Here is a 9,398-nt window from a genome sequence, read left to right on the forward strand (position 1 = left end):
TGTATGGTGATGGCAAATGGTGTTACATCATTTCTGTCTTCTTTTAAAAATACTCCTTAAATTTAGTAATTTATACTGGTAAATCTCACCTCCAAATAAAAACATTTTTATAGGTGGTGAACACACAATAGAATATACAAATGATAATTTATTATAGAGTTATACACACAAACTTATATAATTTTATTAACTAATGTCACTCCAATAAATTCAATAAAAAAGGAAATAAAATAAATTTGTTTTTAATTTTATATTGGTTAAACATGACCTTTAGCCATATCCAGCTATTTTATATTTTATAATTTATCTTCATTTTGTTAAGTTTAATTCTCCATCCACACCTTTTACTTCCCCATTTGAAGCAATTTTTTTTCTTTATAATCCAAGTTAGGTGAATTCATTTGATATATGGTTACTTCATTCAATTATGTCTAAGGTATGTAGAAAACATATTGCTAACTGGAATATTTACATAATTCTTTTAAAAATGATTTTGGTGTAATGAAAATATTTTACAGAATTTTGTTACTCAGTTTGAAGAGGAAACTATGTTAATGACATCTGTGAGTATATCACTTACTTTACATTCAAAGCTTATGTATGGTTATGACTTAATATTAAAAATATACTGAAATATATTAACATTGAAATCTCAGAACAAAGCAGTCATGTGCTCTGTGAACAATTTTGAGAGTCAGGTGTAAGGAGAACATGAGATGGCCCTAAGCATCTGAGTCCAAACTAGTTTTGGCTCATCTCTGCCAAAAGAAAAGCAGTCACTACGAGATAGAAATGGTCCTTTTTATCTTTCTTCCTGGTCATGATTTACCCTCTTGACACATGAATCATTCCAGATAGCAGTTTTCACATTTTTTTGTTTTAAAATTATTTTAATATTATATAGTACAGAATTTTATCAAACTATATTTGCCAAAAATTTTACTTGGGAAGAATCATTATTGGATTTACTCATATACAAATAGCACTACTGATTTGTCCTTAAAAAAATACTTTGTATTGTCACAAAGCCCAAATGTCATTATCCTTTAAAAATAATGAAGACAAAATACAAAAGATGCTCTAATTTATGATTACAATTAACTTAAACTTATTTATGGACAGAAACAGAAAGGATATGAAACATAGAAGCAGATGCAAATTTGGTAAGGACTTGGGTAAAATGTGTGTTTCATTGGAATTAGAAATGATTTTTAGGTAATAAAACACCTTTCTCACATTAAAATAAAGAAAAAATCTTGACTTTTATTACTGTCAAATATACAAAGTCTAAGAAAACTAACAGAGCTTGTCTTGTAAATTTGTCTCTAAAACTTTATTGAGAAATATTTCATATACCATAAAACTCTTCCTTTTTTTTAAGTGTACAGTTTAGTGGTTTTTATTATATTCACAGAGTTTGCCACCATCCCACAATCTAATTCTAGAAGATTTTCATTACTCCAAAGGAAACCACTCATAACAGCAGCCATTGTCCATTCCTGCTTTTCCATGCCTCCCTCCCCTTACCCTCCCTGCCACTCATTCCCCGGGCAACCATTAATCTAATTTGTGTCTCTACTGATTTTCTTATTTTGCATATTGCATATAGATGAAATCATGCAATGTATGTTTTTTGAGACTTCAATTATTTAGCACAGTGCCTTTAAGGCTGCCCTATGGTGTAGAATGTTATCAGTATTCATTGTTTTTATTTTTGAATAATATCCCATTGTATCAATAGATGACATATTGTTTACCCACTAACTAGTTAAGGAACATGTGGGTTATTTCCATTTTTGACTATTATAAATAATGATGCCATGAACATTCATGTACAAATTATCGCACAGACAAATGTTTTTATAATAGAAACACTTATTACTGAGAGGACCAGAGATCACAAACACAAATTAAGACACACCTGAGCATACCACACCCAAACTGAGGACAACCAAAAATAGAAAGAATATATTAGATATGGGGAGATGGCAGTGAGATACGTGGGAGCGGAGTCCACTTCCCCCCGCACATGGGTGAAACACCCAGCCGATCTACCGAGGAACAAACAGAACAGCCAACAGTACCCCAGTGTTTATAAAGAGAGGAGACCAAAAAGTATAGAGGACACTGAAAAAACAGACGGTAAGGGGATTGCTTCAGGACATAAAGTCCCAGGGACCAGCGCTGGACCAGGGCGACTACAGCCCCAGCCCCGTGCCCCCAGCCCTGCCCCAGGACTCCTGGGAGAGAGCCCGGTTAATTGCTCCCTCCCCTGCCAAACAAGGCTTGAGCAGCACTGAGAGAGACCTGGTTACTTGAAGTCCCAGGGAGGGGAATAAGGATGAAGTGGTAAACCCACAGAGACTGTGGGCACCAGCTGTGGAGAATTGAGAGTTGGGTCATGTAGGGCCCTGACCTGGACAGTCTCCGGTCTAGCTGGAGAGGTGGGCTGTGTGAGAGGATAGGCCCTTCCATGTATGGAGGAGCAGCAGGATTGAGCAGGAGGATTTTTTCAAAAAGAAAAGGACACTTGGGGGCAGTTTGGGGAACTCTCCTGCAGCAGCAGCTCCAGTCTCTTCTCCACCCAGCCAGCTGCCTGTCCGGTGCTCCTGTGGAGGTGAGCACTGGGGACAGTGCAACTCGAGGGACCTAAGACCACAGGCACAGGGGAGAGTGCTAATCACTGAAGGCCCCATATGCACCCGTAGCCCGAAGGAGGGTGAGAGCCTGAACCTGTGGGTCCGGGCCATTGGAGAGCTGGGCCAGAGGCTGCCGGAGTGCTGTTCCAGAACAGAGAAGAACTGGGATAGGACTCCTGAGTTGGCTGCAACCAAAAAAGACCAGCAAAACTGGCTTGGCCAGTTTGAAGCCAGCAGACTTGTTTCTTTTTTATTTTTTAAAGTAATTATTTACTTTTATTATTTATTATTTTTTTATTTATTTTAACACCTTTTCCCTCTCTTTCCTGCTTTCTTGTTCTACTCCTTCTTTCTCTCCCTTTATATCTGTTCTTCCTTCCATTTTTTTTCTTTTTTAAATCTCCACAAGTGAGACAATAAAACCTGGAACTGTGAAAAGACCAGAGTTGGACCCAAAGAGGGGCATCACAATAGCTGAGACAGTGAAACAAAATTCACGTTGCTACTCCAGAGGACTTGCAAGTTATTGTATACTTGTACCATTATTGTTTCATTATTCTTTTTTTTTTAATATATTTATTGATTATGCTATTACAGTTGTCCCATTTCCCCCCCCACTCCACTCCATTCTGCCCACCCCCCTCCCTCCCACATTCCCCCCTATAGTTCATGTCCATAGGTCATACTTATAAGTTCTTTGGCTTCTACATTTCCTACACTATTTTTACCCTCCCCCTGTCTATTTTCCACCTATCATCTATGCTACTTATTCTCTGTACCTTTCCCCCTCTCTCCCCCTCCCACTCCCTTAATGACAACCCTCATGTTCTAGTTGTTTGCCTAGTTTGCTCTCGTTTTTGTTTTATGTGTGGCCGTTAATAACTGTGAGTTTGCTGTCATTTTTACTGTTCCAATTTTTGATCTTCTTTTTCTTAGGTAACTCCCTTTAACGTTTCATATAATAAGGGCTTGGTGATGATGAGCTTCTTTAACTTGACCTTATCTGAGAAGCACTTTATCTTCCCTTCCATTCTAAGTGATAGCTTTGCTGGATACAGTAATCTTGGATGTAGGTCCTTGCGTTTAATCTTGGGTAATGTAATTATGATGTGCCTTGGTGTGTTCCTCCTTGGGTCCAGCTTCTTTGGGACTCTCTGAGCTTCCTGGACTTCCCGGAATTCTATTTCCTTTGCCAGATTAGGGAAGTTCTCCTTCATTATTTGTTCAAATAAGTTTTCAATTTTTTGTTCTTCCTCTTCTCCTTCTGGCACCCCTATAATTTGGATGTGGGAACGTTTCAAGGCGTCCGGGAGGTTCCTAAGCCTCTCCTCATTTTTCCAAGTTCTTGTTTCTTCATTCTTTTCTGTTTGGATGTTTGTTTCTTCCTTCTGGTCCACACCATTGATTTGAGTCCCAGTTTCCTTCTCATCACTATTGGTTCCCTGTACATTTCCCTTTGTTTCTCTTAGCATAGGCTTCATTTTTTCATCTGTTTTTCGAATAGATTCAACCAAGTCTGTGAGCATATTGATAACCAGTGCTTTGAATTGTGCATCCGATAGGTTGGCTATCTCTTCCTCGCTTAGTTGTATTTTTTCTGGAGCTTTGAAGTGTTCTGTCATTTGGGCCATTTTTTTTTTTTTTTTTTGTCTTGGCACGTCTGTTACTTTAAGGGGCGGAGCCTTAGGTGTTCACCAGGGCGGGGTAATGCTGGTCGCTGATCTGTGACGCTGTACGAGGGGGAGGGGCCGAGTGGGAGCAATGGCGCCCGCCTCACTCTCCTCCGGATTTCAATCCTTCACTCCGCTACCCACAATCAAACTGGGCCACTCTGGTGCTGGTTCCCGAGTAAGTGGGCCTGTGCACACTCTAGGCCCCTGTGGGTCTCTCCAACAACCTCTTCTGTGAGGCTGGGAGTCTCTCCTGCTGCTGCCCCAACCCCCGCGGGCTCTTTCTCATTTTATTAGTATTTTTGTATCTCTCTTCTTTCTGTTTAGTCTTCTTCCCTTGGCTGGTTAATTTGCATTGTTTGACTGGTTTCCCTTTGTTCTCTCTTTCATAGCGTGTTGTTAACTATCTTTCACTTCACTATTTTCAATTATCACACTACTCTAGGACCTATACTCCCTATTCTAGTTATCCAGATCACATAGATTCTGTCATATGATTTTTGCTCCATTACTATTGTAAATAATAGCTATTCCATACATTTGTAAATACTACATAGAACCCCTACCAACTCTCAGCCCACTTCATGGTTTCCTGAACCTGATTACTGGTGTGGTTAACTCTATTCTCTCACACATTACACCTATTTCTACCCTTTACTCTCACTTTACCTCATAATCTGACCTCCCACAAGCTCACAGATTTTTTGATCCAACTCGAAATCCTCCTCCCCTCCGACCTGCAATGAGAGTCTTATCTTCTTTCAACCCTTTCTAAAAAGTGGCCAGGTGGGTGAATTATCACAGTTAACACTATACATATCCAAAGGATGGCCTATCTCTTCTCTAAGGGCTGGTACTTTAAATATCATATAATACATTCTTGCTGTCTTAAACCATTTCACCTTCCCCCTACAACCTATCACAAAAAAAGAGTAGTAGAAGCTGTGAACATCAGGATATCCCCTGGAAGAGGAAACCAATCAACAAAAGAACCACCAAAAGCTAGTAACAGAAGAAGGTGAAGGAGGGAGTGGAAACCACACTAATTCAACCCAGGACATATCTGGAAATACAACTAAATAGTGAAGAAATTACTAAGAACAAACAACTGAACAAGAGAAAGAGAGAATCCTCAAAACCTTGTACATATGGAAGAACCAGCTTCAACACAACCTGGCCACACCTGCACAACAGAAAACAAGAGGTGGGGGACAGAATGACCCTTAGATAACCAGCTGGTGGGAAGGAACCCCCAAAAAAGACCCAACAACAACCAAAAACCAAAGACATACAGAGAGCCAACATAAACCAAAGCCCAAGATCAGTAAGATCTTGGAGATCTTACTGGTCTTACTTGATCAGAAAGATCAAGGAGACTGTCCCACTGAATCTCACAGGTATTCTAACATAGAAGTTTACACCACAAATCCAGGGGGTCAGAATAGAGTAACTTAAGAAGCAGAAGCTAATAGGAAGGGTCTCACAAACAATGAGAAGACAAAGAAACAAACCCTAAATGAAAGGAAAGGAGGAAGTCTCAGAAACAGTGCTAAATGAAAAAGAGGCAAGTTAACTAGTGGATATTGAGTTCAAAGAATTGGTTAAAGGGAAGCTTAATCAGTTCACCCAGAATTACCAAAAACTACAGGGAAACTACAATGAACTCACTGCAAACTATATGAACATGAAAAAGGAAATAGAAACTATCAACAAGGGCCAAGAGGAAATGAAGAATACAATTTCTGAACTGAAGAACACAGTAGAAGGAATCAAAAACAGGCTTCATGAAGCACAGGATTGGATCAGTGAGCTGGAGGACAAGGTAGAAAAAACACCCACAATGAGCAAGAAAAGGAAAAGAGGCCCAGAAAGAATGAAGAGGGGTTTAGGGAAATGCAGGACAACATGAAACAAAAAAAAATATCCATATAATAGGGATACCAGAAGGAGAAGAGAAAGAGCAAGAGATTGAAAACCTGTTTGAAAAAGTAATGATGGGAAATTTCCCTAATCTGATGAGACAAAAAGTCACACAAATCCAGGAAACACAGAGAGTCCCAAGCAAGAGGAACACAAAGAGGACCACTTCAAAACTTACCATAATTAAAATGGCAAAATTCCAAGACCAAGAGAGAATCTTAAAGGCAGCAAGGGAGAACTAGGAAGTAACATACAAGGGGGCTCCTGATAAGGTAGCAACTGACTTCTCAATGGAAACACTCCAAGCCAAGAGAATGGCAAAAAATATTCCAAGTAATGAGATCCAGAGGCCTGCAACCAAGACTACTTTACCCAGCAAGGCTCTCAATCAAGATAGAAGGCCAAATAAGGAGTTTCCCAGACAAAATAAGTCAAAAAGAATATACCTCCACCAAAACAGCTCTGCAAGAGATGCTATATGGACTGCTTTAAGGAAAGGAATGAAAAGAGAGAGAGAGAGACAAAACACAGGTACAAAAAAAAAGGCAATGAATAAGTACCTACCAATAATAACCTTAAGTGTAAATGGATTAAATGCTCCAATCAAAGACATAGAATAGCTGAATGGATAATAAAGCATGACCCACACATATGCTACTTACAAGAGATCCACCTCAGGACAGATGACCTACACAGACTGAAAGTGAAGGGCTGGAAAAACATTTTCCAAGCAAATGGACAGGAAAAAAAAAAAAAAAAAAACAGGGGTAGCAATACTCATATCAGACAAAATAGACTTCAAAAGAAGGGCCATAAAGAGAGACCCAGAGGTCACATCATAATACTCAAAGGAAGAATCCTCGAATAAGACATACACATTGTAAATATATATGCACCCAACATAAGAGCACCCAAGTATATAAGGAAAATCTTGGAGGACTTCAAGAAAGATATTGACAGCCACACAATTACAGTAGGGGATTTCAACACCCCACTTTCAAAGATGGACAGATCTTCCAAACAAAATATTAACAAAGATATTGTGGCATTGAACAATGCCCTAGATGAAATGAACTATATGAAATGCTATATATATATATATATATATAGCATTTCATCTCAAAGAACCAAAATACACATTCTTCTCAAATGCACAGGGAACATTGTCAAAGATAGACCACATGATAGGACACAGAACAAGCCTCAACAAGTTAAAAAAAAATTGAAATCATATCAAACATTTTCTCTAACCACAAGGGACTGAATCTAGAAACGAATCTCAAGAAAAAACCCTGAAAACACTAAAAAACATGAAGATTGAATAGCATGCTATTAAACAATGAATAGGTGAATAATGAGATTAAGGAAGAAATCGAAAAGTTTCTCGAAACAAGTGAAAATGAACTGACAACAATCCAAAACCTATGGGACACAGCAAAGGCAGTCCTGAGAGGGAAGTTCATAGCGATACAGGCTTATTTAAAAAAGAATAGAAACATTTCAAATAAACAACTTAACCTACACCTATAAGAACTCAAGGAACAACAACAAAGACAACCCAGAGCAAGTAGAAGGAAGGAAATAACCAAGATCAGAGCACAATCAAATGACATAGAAACTAAAAGCACAATTGTAAGGATCAATGAATCCAGGAGCTGGTTCTTTGAAAAGATCAACAAAATTCACAAGACTTTAACCAGGTTCATCAAGAAAAAAAGAGAGAGGAACCAAAAACAATCAGAAAAGAAAGAGGAGAGACTATGACTGATACAACTATAAAGAATATAAAGAATAGCAAGAAATTACTAGAAAGAACGATATGCCAAGAAATGTGAAAACCTAGATGAAATGGACAAATTTCTAGAAAAATATAACCTTCCAAAACTCAATGAAGAAGCAGCAGAAAGCCTAAACAATCCAATGACACCTGATTAAATTGAAACAAAAATCAAAAAGCTTCCAACACCCTAAACCCCTGGACCAGATGGTTTCACAGGAGAATTCTACAGAGCATTTAAGGGAGAGTGAACCCCCACCCTTCACAGATTATTTTTAAAAATCAGGAAGATGGAAGGTTCCCAAACTTGTTGTATGAAGCCAACATCATCCTAAACCCAAAACCAGATAAAGACATAACAATGAAAGAAAACTTCAGGCCAATATCGCTGATGGGCATAGATGCTAAAATCCTCAACAAAATATTGGAAAACCACATCCAGCAATACATTAAAAAAAATCATACACCATGCAAAGATGGTACAATATTCACAAATCAATACACACAATACATCACATAAACAACAGCAAAGATAAAAATCTCATGATCATATCAATAGAGGCAGAAAAAGCATTTGATAAGATACAGCACCCATTTCTGATAAAAACACTCAGCAAAGTAGGAATAGAGGGAACATTCCTCAATATAATAAAGGCCATAAATGAGAGACCTACAGCCAACATCATACTCAATGGGCAAAAACTTAGACCTTTCCCACTAAGATCAGGAACAAGACAAGGTTGTTAACTTTCACCATTTCTATTCAAGATAGTATTGGAAGTTTTAGCCACAACAATCAGAAAAGAAAATGAAAAAAAAGGCATCCAAATAGGAATGGAGGAAACAAAACTGTCATTGTTTGCAGATGACATGATAGTGTGCATAGAAAATCCTATAGACTCCACCAAAAAACTACTCAACCTAATAAATGAATTTGGCATAACAGCTGGATACAAACTCAATACTCAGAAATCAAAGACATTCCTGTACACCAGCAATGAAACAGCAGAAACAGAAATCAGGGGGAAAAAATCCCATTTGAAATAGCAACCAGAAAAATAAACTACATAGGAATAAACCTAACCAAGGAGGTAAAAGACCTGTAGTCAGAAAACTACACAACACTGAAGAAAGAAATTAAGGAAGACACAAACAAATGGAAGCATGTACCATGCTCATGGATTGGAAGAATTAACATCATCCAAATGACCATACTACCCAAACTGATTTATAGATTCAATGCAATCTCTATTAGAGTACCCATGATATATTTCACAGATATAGAACAAACATTTCAGAAATCTATATGAAACCATAAACAACCCTGAAGAGCTGCAGCAAATTTCAGAAAGAAGAACAAAACAGGAGCGATCACAATACCTGATATCAAAC

The sequence above is a fragment of the Desmodus rotundus genome, chromosome 8, assembly GCF_022682495.2.
Source record: "Desmodus rotundus isolate HL8 chromosome 8, HLdesRot8A.1, whole genome shotgun sequence".
Taxonomy (NCBI): Eukaryota; Metazoa; Chordata; class Mammalia; order Chiroptera; family Phyllostomidae; genus Desmodus; species Desmodus rotundus.